Source organism: Hyperolius riggenbachi, chromosome 4, assembly GCF_040937935.1.
Source record: "Hyperolius riggenbachi isolate aHypRig1 chromosome 4, aHypRig1.pri, whole genome shotgun sequence".
Classification (NCBI taxonomy): domain Eukaryota; kingdom Metazoa; phylum Chordata; class Amphibia; order Anura; family Hyperoliidae; genus Hyperolius; species Hyperolius riggenbachi.
The window spans coordinates 179820765-179835385 of NC_090649.1; the positions used below are offsets into that span (position 1 = coordinate 179820765).

At 43.4% G+C, this 14621-nt stretch overlaps 1 long non-coding RNA gene across 3 annotated transcripts in view; it reads left to right on the forward strand.

Moving 5' to 3' along the window:
- The first annotated feature begins 8024 nt into the window (after positions 1-8024).
- Positions 8025-14621, forward strand: part of LOC137570599 (uncharacterized) — a 134011-nt gene continuing 127414 nt past the window's right edge. For all 3 annotated transcript variants that reach the window (XR_011031101.1, XR_011031102.1, XR_011031100.1), the window contains exon 1: positions 8025-8600. This is a non-coding gene — a long non-coding RNA (uncharacterized lncRNA). The remainder of the gene's footprint in view (positions 8601-14621) is intronic.

A 14621-nucleotide genomic window follows, 5' to 3' on the forward strand; every position in this document is an offset into this window, starting at 1 on the left:
ATCCTCCAGACTAGCCAGTAGGTGCTTGGTATCCCTCACATAACCCGGCAGTCGTCTAACCATCGGCTGTAGGAGGGAATCAACCCAACATCCCAGGCGCTCCCCCAGAGAACCAATACCGGCTACAATGGGCCTGCCCTCCGGGGGAGAGCCCGGTTTGTGGATCTTAGGCAGGTGGTGAAAAATAGGCACAATGGGGGTTTTTACCTCCAAGTAAGCAGCCATTTTATGGTCAAAAATGCCCATACTTACTCCACAAGACAGCAGGCTTGATAATTTCTCTAAAAATGCTTGTGTGGGATCTGCCCTCAAAGCTAAATATGTGTCCTTATCTTTGAGTCGTCTTAGAGCTTCCTCCCTGTAAGCCTCCCCATCCATCACCACAACCGATCCGCCCTTATCAGCATTTTTAATAACAATTTTGTTGTTTGATTGTAAGTTCTTAATGGCGGCACGCTCGGGTGCGGTGATGTTAGGGGCACCCACCTGGATCGAACTCCCAGCCAATTTGATCAACTCCTTTTCTACCAACTCCTGAAAATTTTCAATGTGAGACGTTCTCTCTGAAAATGGGTAGTAGTCGGGATTCTTCACCTGGATTTGTTTGGCGTCCTCTAAGGTCACCAAACCTGTATTGGTAGACATCAACTTATCTAAAGTCCACCTGGTATGGATATCAGCAAAATTACCAATATTATGTATATCAAAGCCATGTGAAGAACCCCCTGGCTGTTGAGCCTCCTGTTCACGATCAAAGTGCTTCCTAAGTAGTAAAGTTCGAACAAATCGATTAACATCGAGAATGGTGTCAAAAAGGTTAAAGTAAAACCTGGTTGTTTTCGAGATGTGCATGAGGGGGACATGACGAGTTTCTCTTTTTGTGGGGTCGAGAAGGTGGTTACTACAAAAAGGGGGGGTGACCTATATAAAAAGTTGTTACGGAAAGAAGCTCTATGGATTTTTCAAATGAATACCAGGATCCCGCATGGCATGAATGCTAGATGGGACTTGGCAGCTATTATATGAGTTGGATGTTCATTCCTTGGTCACCTCCCCTCCTCCCTTCCCCCTTTTCCCTTCCCTCCCTTCTTTCCTTCCCTTCTGTTTCCCCTTCCCTCCCTTTCCCTTTTCCCTTCTCTTCCTTCCTGCCCCCCCCAGGCACCCCTTTTCCCTCCCCCCCCCCCTCCTTCCCCTTAACCCATCCATCTCTTTGTGATGCTTTTCATTGAGACATTGCTGTCAGCATGCTTTACAACATTTCAACCTGGTTATAGTGATGCTTCTGTCTATGTTTATGGGATTTCACTTGTTTCTTTTGCATTATGTGTTTTTTACATATTTTTATATAAAAGATGTTTTGTATTTTTGTATATTTGCATATTTTAAACATATAGATTTGGCATGATTGTCGGCTATCCCAGTGCTTTCGCCCATCTCTATTGCTTACTCCTCCTTCCTTCCTTATAGGCGGAGTTATGGGCGTTTACAATACATTGGGATTCCTACTTATCTTGCCATCTAGCCATAATCGTGTTAGCTATGATTAAGGACAGATTGTCCGAAACATGTTCGCTACATAGATGTTGCCCTGGCTGTTTATGGATACGTCCTTCAATAAAGTTCACCTCTCGTGACAAGTGCGGACCCTTTTTTTCTTCAATATATCATGTGGCGATGCTAGCACTGGAGTGCCTAGTTATTAAATTGCTTGCCAAAATGCTTGATGTTGAGAGGGAAATCCATGGCACAGTCAGCTACACTTCAAATAGGTTCTGTAAATAAAATGGCTATGGGTGGAAGGTATCAAGCAGTTTCTTGCTAGAACAGGGTTTTTTTTTCCCAAAATGCTCTATTACCACTTACCTTTTCAAACTTTTGCGAACTGCAATATACTTCAATGAGGAGGCGAACTTTGAAAACTAGAAACATTTATGCTGGCCACAAAAGTGATGGAAAATATGTTTCAAGGGGTCTAACATCTGAGTTTTTGCATTGGGGAGTGGGATAGATGCCAAAAGTCCCCGGGAAAAATCTGGATTTGACGCAAAGCAGAGTTTTAAGGGCAGAAATCACATTGCATGCTAAATTGAAGGCCTAAAGTGCTTTAAAACATCTTGCATGTGGATACATCAATCAGGGAGTGTAATTAGTGTACTGCTTCACACTGACACACCAAACTCACTGTGTAACGCACTGCAAACAGCTGTTTGTGTAGTGGCGGCCATGCTGGACTGGTGCACACCATGACGAGAGCACAGGTGAAAGCGGTTTTCAAGCCCATATGGTCGCCAGGCTGAGGTAGCTCAATGTCAGAACAACAGTGACTGTCCAGCTGATCGAATTTGGTCTGTCCACAATGAAGCAACGACCTTATTATCGTTGGTGTGCCTCCCCCCGAGACACTCATATAGCCGTCGGTCATTGCTTCATTGTGATATGCAAGCCCCTTCACCGCAGCAAGGTAATGATCACGAAGGGGAATTGACACATGTACATGCCTTTTGTTTTGTTGTTGCAGCTGCAGTGCAGCCAGAAAAATTAGGCAGGCATGTACACGCGCCAGAAAAATTATTATAGCGTCCGCTGCTAGCAGCGGCCTTAAAAATTCAGGAATCCGTCTGGAGCCCTGGACCCTGTTGGTGGTGGCGGAGAAGGCAGTCAAGCGGCCTACAGGCAGAGATGCTGTGTGGGGACTGGGAACCGACTTAGTCTTGGGGCAGGCAGTCACACGGCATGCAGGCAGAGATGCTGTGTGTGGAGACTGACTTAGTCTTCGGGCAGGCCTGACCATGCTTTGCAGACCACGTGGTCAGATGGACTCTTGACCCAACGCTGTGTGCCAGAAATGACACCACTTGCCTTTCAACATCACGGTACAGTTTGGGTATCACGTTTTTGAGAAATAATTGCGCCTAGTATCTTCCACTGCGGTGTGTGGCTTTGCATTTGTGTGCTGCTTTTTCTCAGGTGGTCATCCCTTTGCAGTTTGTGCTTTGTCATCATGTGCCTTCGTAAGGAAGTTGTCCCTATGCGGGTCTTGGTCTTTCCATGGCTCAATTTTTGGTGGCAGAGAGTACAGATGGCATTGCTCTCATCTGAGGCAGACACACAAAAAAATGTCCACACCGCTGAGCCCTGGGGTGATGGCACTTTGGTGGTGGCGGCCAACTGAGGTGCCAGAATCAGAGCAGGAGGAGGAAGATATGGCATGCTTCCATGCGGAAGCTGAGGAAGATGAGGTGTTCTGTGTTAAATAGTCAACTACGTCCTGACATCCTTGGGGGTTGATGGTACGCGCCTTCTGAACACTGTACTTTGGTCCAGGGCCACACGAAATTACGACAGCATGACCTCGAACAGACCTGAAGGGGTGGCCTGCTTCTGCTTCTGCCTGTTTTGCCCATATTTGGGGGGATGAAGTGAAAGGTATGCACTGACTTGACCAATACAGTATGCAGTCACACAGGTGCAGTGAAAGGTAGCAGTGACTGGTATTACAATACAATGTGCAGCTGTCACACAGGTGCAGTTAACAGGTATGCACGGACTGGTATACTAAACAGCATGCGGTCACACAGATGCAGTGAACAGGTATGCAGGGATTGGTATTACAAATGTGCAGCTGTCACACACAGGTACCATGAACAGGTGCAGTGACTGGTGATATATTACACTGCTTGCGCTCACGAAAGTGCACTGAACAGGTTACAGGTATGCACTGCAGTGATTGGTATTACAAATGTGCAGCTGCCTGTCACACACACACTTAGGTACCATGAACAGGTGCAATGACTGGTGGCATTAACAATGCGTGTGCTCACGTAGGTATAGGTAGGTAGGTGCACTGAACAGTCAACAGGTGCAGTGATTGGGATTACAAATGTGCAGCTGCCTTACACACACACACACACACACACACACACACACACACACACACACACACACACACACACACACACACACGTACCGTGAACAGGTGCAATGACTGGTGGTATTAACAATGCATGCGCTCACGTAGGTATAGGTAGGTAGGTGCACTGAACAGTGAACAGGTGCAGTGATTGGGATTACAAATGTGCAGCTGCCTGTCACACACACAGGTAGTCACTGAATGTGCTGGGCCTGGCAGTGGCACAGTAGGAATTACCAAGGCTGTCTATGCAACACAAGTGTCAGTGGGACACACACACAAAAAAAAAAGATCACAAAAACAAGTTTAGCTCTCAAAAGAGCTGTTGAGGGGTGTTTTTTTAGCAATAAGAATCAGCAAGTAGCAAGCTAACAAGCCTACAAGTGCCTAACTATTCTTCCCCTATAGCTCTCTCTGCAGCAGCAGCAGCAGCTCTCCCTTCTCTAATTACTGCAGGCACACAAGTGAGTCTAATACCTGACACTGCTTGCCTTTTATAAGGAGGGGGTTGGGCTCCAGGGGGGAGTGTAGCCTGATTGACTACAATGTGCCTGCTGACTGTAATGTAGAGGGTCAAAGTTGACCCTAATGATGCACTATGGGGACGAATCGAACTTCCGGAAAAGTTCACGGTTCTCCGCGATCGCGAAGTTCGCTGGTTCCCGTTCGCCGGCGAACTGTTCAGGCCATCTCTAGTTATGACATCTAATTATGTTAATTTAGGGACTTGCTTCCAAAATACTATTTGGGGTCATAGTGCCTAATTGTGTTTTTTTTTTTTAAGTCATGCTGCTTAAAGTGGTCTTAAACTCTGACATATCATTCCTTAAAAAATTTGTTTTTCTACTTTGTATTATTCATACAGTTATAGTATTTGCTTTTGTGCACAAGTAATATTGTCTGTCTACAAATTACAAGTTTCCAAAGAGTCATTGCATTTTATTCCAGCTGCTTTTTATTATATATTAAAACCTTCTAATGAGTTGTTCTGAGCTCTGTGTGTGCCTGAAGCAGAGACAGCTTCTCAGAAAGTGTTTTGTTTTACTTTTTACAGACAAATGTATCAACATTGGAATGTAAAAAAGATACTGTTATCTCTAGTTTGGATTTGAGTTGAAGCTGAATAGCAGGGCAAAGTGCTTTGTTTAACCATTTCATTGGTGTTCTGCTAAAAAAAAATGTCTGGGATGGTAGATCTGGCGGTTGGATGCCTGTGATCATGCTGTTGCAGGGAGCAAGGGGAGATTGGCTGCAGGGGGCAAAAGTTCCCTGTGCCAATCCGTACATTACAGCTGATAATAAACACTGTTTTTGTTCAAAAACAGTGTTTATTCTTACACAGAGCCGCCGCGCTCCTGCCGGCATTTCCGCCGGTTTCCACCACACGATCGTTGAATTTATGAATGGGAACAATGTTCCCATTCATTAATCTCCCCACCGGCACTGTCATCGCAGGCAGGTTTCCAATGGTACAAGGTAGCAATACATTGTTCCCTATGTAGCGTACTTGTACGCTACATAGAATTTTGCTCAGCGGGGACATCTTGTGGCCAAATAGTAAAATATACCTACTGACTTTAGGGGAAAAAAATAATAATATCTATGTCAAGAAGGCATATCATTATTAAATAATGGGCTAAAAATTAGTGATGGATGTAAAACTGAAAAAATGCACCTTTATTTCCAAATGAAATATTATCTTCATACATTATACTAGGGACATAATTTTAATGTTGTGAAAATCGTGACAAATGGCCAAATAAAATGTGTGGATTTTAATTATGATAGCATGAATTATTTCAAAAATATACTGGCTGAAAACTGAAAAATAATGCATTTTTTCCCATTTATTTCGTATTATTCCCATTATAATGCATTTAGAATAAAATAATTCTTAGCATAATGTACCACCCAAAGAAAGCCTAATTGGTGGAGGAAAAAACAAGGTATAGATCATTTTGTTGTGATAAGTAGTGATAAAGTTATTGGGGAATGAATGGGAGGATTGCTGAAATGTGAAAATTCCTCTCCTCCACAAGGTGAAAAATACCTGTGGGCTGAAATGGTTAATTATGCAATTTGACATGGTAATTTTGTTTTTTGGGGGGCCTGCTGGTAATCATAAGGGTGATTAAATTAATACTGTAATATAGGGAACCCGGGATGAGTGTGATATGGAGGCTGCCATATTTATTTTGTTGATTGGCCTCTGCTTCTAATATGCTTAGCCATAGGCCTTGAACAACCATGCATATCAGGCAAGCTGACTCAAGTCTGACTAGATTAACTGAATGCTTGTTTAAGATCTGTGACTTTACTGATGCCAGAACATGAACAGGGTTGCCAGGCAATTGGTATTGATTAAAAGGAAATAAATAGGACAGCCTCCATATATCTCTTGCTTCAGGTTCCCTTTAAACTAAAGCTGGCCATACACTGGTTGATGTGGCCATCTAATCAAATCCTTCCTCACACTGTACACAGTCAATAGATGTCAGCATGTGTGCACTGCTTGCCAGGTCCCCAGGTGTCCTCCCTCACCCCAGGATGCGCAGAGTCTAGGGATTGCGGAGCTCACAATCACCTGTCTACCTCCACTGCCAAGCACTCCTCGCTGTCTACTCTCTTCCTGCTAGAGGTTAAACACTAGGGAACTATACCTTACATGACCATTAGAGAACTCTAGTGTGATATTTTGTGAAGAGACGATTAAGAGAAGGATGAGTTATTTGGAAAGTTATACAGTAGGTGCATAGATGCCTGCTGCTCTGTCTTAAAACAGAATTGACCCATAAGTGGGAGTCATGCCAGCTTCATCGTTGCTGCTTCAACTGTGATCTTATCTAAAAGGAAAGGAATGGTCAATGTAAACTGTTGTGCCCTTTATCGTTCTTTTCTCCTGCTGTACAGCAAAAAGAGTCATTTACAGAAGACATGAATGAGCTGGGAAATGTCTACCACAACAGGTAGTAATAGCAAAATCAATCAAGCTATTCACAATTAGACTGACCAAGTTTCTTCAGATATCCAGTTATAATTACTAGATGATACTGTGCAAAGCTTTGATCTGAGCATTTCATCTGGCTGCTGTGTGGGGTCAATACTTGTGTCCCTCACTGTGATGTATAATTGCCAACAGCTTCACCCGGAGTTTTGTTTTGCTTTTTTATGGATCAGAATAACTGTGGCTTAATAGGGAGGTTAAACTTGATCAGTGCATGTTTTTGAAGAGCTGATGTAACTAAGCAATATTGTGTGATTAGTGATTTAGACAAAAACAAGAAAAGAACAGTTTCCACAGTGATGTGATCAATTCAGACCACATGAGCGAATAAAAAATACCCTGCCAGTCACATTGCTTTATGCAAAATACACAATAAATGACAGCTGTTGTCAAAGTATGGTAACTAAAAAGGGCAAACACTTGGCTACGTCTTTGGATGGATTCACAGTGATGCGTTGCATAACACACGCATTAAACTGTGTGTGAACTGCAATGGAAACTGGACATAGATGTTAATTCAAATCCAACATGCAGCAAGTCAGAGTGACGCGATCCATTACAATGAAGAGATGTGAACAGGCTCACAGAACCGTATGGGCAGTGAGATGACATGCCAAATTATTATGCAACACAACTGATGCACTGTGAACTAGCCCTTTGACTAATAGAGGTTGTTTTTTTAATTTTTATTTTTTTTGTTTTGCAAATACTGGCCATTCCTATTAAAGCAAATCTGTAAGGAAGAAACTTTCCCTAGGGGTACTCACCTCATTAGGATCCAGAGGATTCCCCAAAGGTAAGACCCCCCAGGGGCACTTTTTTTGTTACAGTATTCCTTTAAGTAAACACTCAATGGACTTGATTTACAAAGGCGTGCTAATGTAACCCTGTGTGTGTGTCATTGCTACAGACACACACACCAAGGGTTAAATATGCATTTAGTTTTTATGGAAAGTGCTGCTGTAAAGGGAGCCTGCAGGTGCTGCTAGGGGAAGCCCATGAGCAGGATAGAGGAGAGAGAAGCTGGGCATGTGCAGGGGGGAAGTAACGGTTGAGTTTTGGCAGTTGAAGGCTAGTGAGGGGGAGGAGCCAAGTAGCCTTGGAGACTGAGCTGATGATGCAGCAAGAAATAAATTGTGTCACAATACTATACTCTACTGCAGCAAGAAATAAGTGTGATTTGTGAGCAAATAGAGACACAAGAAGAGACCAGCCATTGGTGAGACAGTCTGAGCAAGGCAGAGGCACAGACAAGTGGGCACTTACTGAAAACTAAACTAAGGAAGAGAAAGAGAGCTGCAGACATTACAGGAGAGGAGAGAGACCACTCACAACTACAGGCCAATAAATAGCATTGATACTGGAGAGATAAGCCAGAAGAGAAACAGTAAGCAATAAGAAAGAAAGACCAGGATATCAAAAATTACCTGTAAAAGAGAGAGCTAACAGAAAACAGACACAATAGTGACACAGAGACGGCAGCACAGCAATGCATACAAGAGTGAGACAGAGCAAGAAGTGACAGGATTACAGAAAAAGAGTGAAGACTGCAGTGCAGTGTCTGGAGAGACTGTGTGACAACAACTGGCAGACAAAATACAGAGGAGACAGCAGTGCTTCTTATATGTTAAGTGATCATTCACAATCATCAATTCAACATATTTGTTTCATCCTGGATGTTGTTAGGTAACCGCCAGACATTTTTCTACTATTCCTTCTGTGCTTTTTTTATTTTTATTTTTTTTGTTTTGCAAATACTGGCCATTCCTATTAAAGCAAATCTGTAAGGAAGAAAATGGATTGATTGATTGATTGATTGATTGATTGATTGATTGATTGTCCTATGAAAGAATTCAGGTCCACTGAAAGACAGCGGTGAAGAAGTGGCAAACAGCGGAGTGCTGTGTGAGGAAAATTCTGGCAAGTAAATGCTAATAAACTGAATCACATATATGGTTCCTGAACTACCCTGATCCTAACAGGCTGAAGATATATAATAGGCCTACCGATATTCATTCTGAGAAAAAAAAGTTTATGAATGTTTTGTCGCTGAATTTTTTTTATCCATATGATTTAATACAAATATTTCTTAAAAAGAATTTGATTGGTGTCTGGAGGATTTCTTTACAGTTAATGCATTTCAGAGGTGTTACACAAACCTAGTTAGCATGCCTTACAGCTTTGGACGTGTAAACTAGAGTGCTAAGTAGTTTGCATGTCTAATGCTGTTACAGATTGCATGCAAAGTTTAGCGATGCGCGCAAAATGTCACACCGCTGCACACAAAACGCTGCACCATTCACGTGCTATGTATGCTTAGCACGGGAACGGTCTGAAGTTTCGCGCATACCGGTGTGATGTTTTGCGTGCACCGTGCAGCGCTTAAACTTTGCGCGCACAAACTTTTGTGTGCGTATTAACGCGTGAAGTGCCCATTTTCGTGTCTAAGTGCCTCTTTACTAGCGTGCTAACACTTAGCACCCTTTAGTGAGTCAAGGCCAATGTCTTGTTGGATAGTTCATTTTAACGTGTACCCTATAGTGACATGAGATAGACGTGTATGTACAGTGACAAGCATGCAAATAACTAGACTGTGTCCCTTTTCTTCTTTTTCTGCCTGAAATATAATGCGGGGGAGATAACCATCTCTAACACTTTGGCCTCATGGTTCCTGACATCTACTAATGTGGAGGGAGACGAGGGGGACACAGCAGAATGACTGGGCCACCTCCCCAAAACAAGGCAAGCACCCCTGTCAGACAGCACCTCCCCCATCCCCCACTGCCTTCCCCCAGAAAGGAGCCAATGGAAGCCTCCTCCATGCAAGATGTAAGACTCTGGCACTTGCCCTAGTATACATACCGGGAGTTCCAAGCAACAGTAGAACAACAAGAAATCCCACCCGTGTTCGTCCAGTGACACAGGCACAACCAAACCAATAGATTAGACCAATATATTAGCCCCAATGCAAGACAATTGGTAGGACACATCCATGATATTTGGCATAGCCATCAAATATTCAACAGTGATGTAATGCCTTGCCTTCTTAAGAGAGAGAAAAAAGGAAACACCATGAGTTCTTATCTAGAAAAGTTATTTGTACAGTGCAACCCCTCACAGCACATATAAACAACACCATACTCTCCATAGAGCTGCTATTTCCATGATAAAGTGTACCTAGAACAAACAATTTAACCTCTTGAGGGCCGCGGTGTTAAACTCCCGCTAGTGACCAGGCCATTTTTTGGTAATTGGGCCACTGCAGCTTTAAGGCCAAGCTGCAGGGCAGCACAACACAGCACACAAGTGACCCCCCCCCCTTTTCTCCCCACCAACAGAGCAGGTCTGATCCCCCCCCCCCACAGAGTTTACTTATTTTTGTTTACAAATATGTATTATATTTATTTTTAAATTCATTTCTTATTTATTTTTTTCTCCAAACTCAGCAGCAGCGCTGTACAAGATAATTAGACGGTGGTTTCGCTGTCTAACAGTCTCCAAGCGGCGAGACTGAAGGCTGAGCAGAGCCCCGCCTTCCAAGCAGGAGATGTGTGCGCAGCCTGTGCGCACTCTCCTGCTAGCCCCATACAAGGCCGTTCACGCCAATCTGCGTGAAGCGGTCCTGGGGCTGCCGCCACATTCACACCAGTTGGCATGGAGCAGTCAGTAAGTAGTTGAGAACAACCTTATCCTATATTGTTCTGCTGTATAGCAAAAGGTAGTTCTAGGGTTGATAGTTTCCTGCTCCCAGTACATAAAGAACAAAAATACATTTTCAAAGTTTAGTCTATAATGAAAAAAACATGAAAATCTTTTTTTTTGCTAGAAAAAAAAGAAAAGAAAAAGGCAAGAAGTTAACCTAAAAAGAAATAGTTCCAAAATGCAGATCAGGGGACTACATTCCAGTCTGGGAGATTCAATGTAGACTTAAACTCTTGAAGATCATCTTTCATATGTGTAACAACGGTTCTTCCGTTTTCCATGGCTATATTTGAAAAAGGGTAGCCCATTTGTATGATCCTCCATGCTTTCTAATAGCATCTAGAATAGGTCTAACCTCCCTCCTTTGGATGAGAGTTCTCCGGGACATACTGTATAAGGAAAAAGCTAGATGTGTGCCCCGTTAAAATCAATGTACCATAATCTCTCCCCTTCCTTTCCAACATGATCTTGTCCACCTCTGGAGGTAGAAGACAGAAGTGCTGATTTGAAACTCTAATACAAGTTTTCACCGCCCAGGCAGCAACAAAAGCCATGGTACAGGGGAGAGGCTTTTGACTTCAGATCATAAAGTCAGATATTCTAATCCAGCTTGGTTTATTATGACATGCAACTGCTTGTAGAGTTGGGCCGAACCTCCGATTTTAGGTTCGCGAACCGGGTTCGCGAACTTTCGCGGAAGGTTCGGTTCGCGTTAAAGTTCGCGAACCGCAATAGACTTCAATGGGGATGCGAACTTTGAAAAAAAAAAAAATTATGCTGGCCACAAAAGTGATGGAAAAGATGTTTCAAGGGGTCTAACACCTGGAGGGGGGCATGGCGGAGTGGGATACACGCCAAAAGTCACCGGGAAAAATCTGGATTTGACGCAAAGCAGCGTTTTAAGGGCAGAAATCACATTGAATGCTAAATGACAGGCCTAAAGTGCTTTAAAACATCTTGCATGTGTATACATCAATCAGGGAGTGTAATTAAGGTACTGCTTCACACTGACACACCAAACTCCACTGAACAGAACAGGTATGCAGTGGCGGGTTCACTGAACAGAACAGGTATGCAGTGGCGGGTCCACTGAACAGGTATACAGTGGCGGGTCCACTGAACAGAACAGGTATGCAGTGGCGGGTTCACTAAACAGGTATACAGTGGCGGGTCCACTGAACAGAACAGGTATGCAGTGGCGGGTTCACTGAACAGAACAGGTATGCAGTGGCGGGTCCACTGAACAGGTATACAGTGGCGGGTCCACTGAACAGAACAGGTATGCAGTGGCGGGTCCACTGAACAGGTATACAGTGGCGGGTCCACTGAACAGAACAGGTATGCAGTGGCGGGTTCACTAAACAGGTATACAGTGGCGGGTCCACTGAACAGAACAGGTATGCAGTGGTGGGTTCACAGAACAGGTATGCAGTGGCAGGATCAATGAACAGGTATGCAGTGGCAGGATCACTGAACAGGTATGCAGTGGCAGGATCAATGAACAGGTATGCAGTGGCAGGATCAATGAACAGGTATGCAGTGGCAGGATCAATGAACAGGTATGCAGTGGCAGGATCAATGAACAGGTATGCAGTGGCAGGATCACTGAACAGGTATGCAGTGGCAGGATCAATGAACAGGTATGCAGTGGCAGGATCAATGAACAGGTATGCAGTGGCAGGATCAATGAACAGGTATGCAGTGGCAGGATCACTGAACAGGTATGCAGTGGCAGGATCAATGAACAGGTATGCAGTGGCAGGATCAATGAACAGGTATGCAGTGGCAGGATCAATGAACAGGTATGCAGTGGCAGGATCAATGAACAGGTATGCAGTGGCAGGATCAATGAACAGGTATGCAGTGGCAGGATCAATGAACAGGTATGCAGTGGCAGGATCACTGAACAGGTATGCAGTGGCAGGATCAATGAACAGGTATGCAGTGGCAGGATCAATGAACAGGTATGCAGTGGCAGGATCAATGAACAGGTATGCAGCCAGGGACAAGCTAAGGCTAACTAATCTTTCCCTATGAGAGACTGCAGTAGCTCGCCCTACTCTAACTAATGCAGGCACACGAGTGGCCACGGCCGCCGCTGCCTGCCTATATAAGGGGGGGTGGGGCTCCAGGGGCTAGTGTAGCCTAATTGGCTACACTGGGCCTGCTGACTGTGATGTAGAGGGTCAAAGTTGACCCTCAGTGCATTATGGGGCGAACCGCAATGGGGCGAACTTTTCCGCAATAAAGTTCGCGTGCGGTACCCGCACGCGAACCACCTAGGTTCGCGCGAACCAGGTTCGCCGGCGAACCGTTCGGCCCAACTCTACTTGTAAATGTATTTAGCTATATACACAGTAATAAGCCTGCAGAAACATTACTCTGCAGTGTGTGAGCCGAGTTATAAATCAGTTGTGAGCAGAGAGAGAGAAAGGCTGATATTAGTTAGGAGAGAGCAGGGAACAGCCAGCCTGTCACTACCAGCTGAGTTACATCACTAACCTGTCAGAAACAGCTGATTTACTGATGCAGATCAGCTGTTTTGAAGAGAAAAAATGGTGTTAGAAGCTTTTTTTTAACACAAGGTCTATGGAGGAATGTATGCGCTCCATATTAAACAACTGATGTTATGGGATAGTGGAACAGCATGATTTTCACCATAGTGCCCCTTTAACTGTGATAAGCAGTGATAAAGTTATGGCTAAATGAATGGGAAGAGTGCTGAAAGGTGAAAATGGCTCTTGGCGGGAAGGGTAAAATAGCCTGTGGGTTTAAGTGGGTAATACAAAGCCTTCGTGCAGCAAATTTGATAACGTGATCTGTTACAATGCAGCACTGTGAATAGCCTCATAGAATGGTATGGGCAGTAAGTTGATATGCATAATTCTTTTGCAATGCAACTGAGCACTGTGAACTAGCCCTAACTGAGTGGTATGACACCTCTTTGGGCATGTGGTTTTATAGTTGCGTATTATTGTTTGCATAAATGAATATAAAACTTACTGAGATTTGGGAAAAAACATTGTCTTGGCTCAGACATAAACACACACATACAAGTATTTGTAAATTTGTGGAACCAAAAATAAGTAACAAAACCCACATCTTTTGTAATGTTCTCTTTTTAGATTAATAACATTACAGCTCAGTATGGCAAATATTTCAGTAATAAAAGATTTGAACCTACACGTTTCTGAAATACTTACATTCTGTTGTTAAATAAGTCTACCACATCCATTGCTATCAGCTAATAGTGCAAATCAATTTAGAATTATTCAATACTAATACGATGTAGAGACTTTTACTTCACGCTCTAGCCAACCTTTAACACATCCTTCGCTAGTCCAGATAAATTAAGCATTAGGCATAGAAATAAATAAACTGATGAGACACTACTGTCTGGTAGTTTCCTGAAGAGTAGAAAATAGATCAGTTTAAGACACTACTTTTCTCCCCAGACTGCACTTTTTCCAAGATAGCTGTCATTCTAGTCAGTGCTAGCAGGCACAACTTATTATACCCATGCTGTATCTCTAAACCCTCTTTCATGACATAGTTGTTTCTCTTTTAACCCACACAGTGAATAGGTGCCAAATTATAGATTGTTACTGTAATATAGGGCTTCATTTATGGTGGTATTTCTGGATATCAAAAGTATCTCAATTTGGTGATCTCATAACTTGTGTATACATTTTTTACTTGTCTGGCTTTGTGGTAAAAGATTGAAGCCCTTGCCTGGCTTGTATTGAAGCACAATGGCAGTTGCCCAAAGATTAATAAATTGGTAGTTATGTGATTGTAGCAGTCTCATTCAAGCTCCTTCAGTGAAAATTTGAATACATTTTGATATTGATAATGTCTCACCGTGTTCCCATGAACACCAGCACACACGCACCCTCGATCTGCAATCACACAGGCACTAAATCAAAAGCCTCTAAGAAACGGAATATGTTCTGAAGTCAGGGAAGCAAATCCTAACACTAGGGACCTGGTGCAACCCAAAATAAA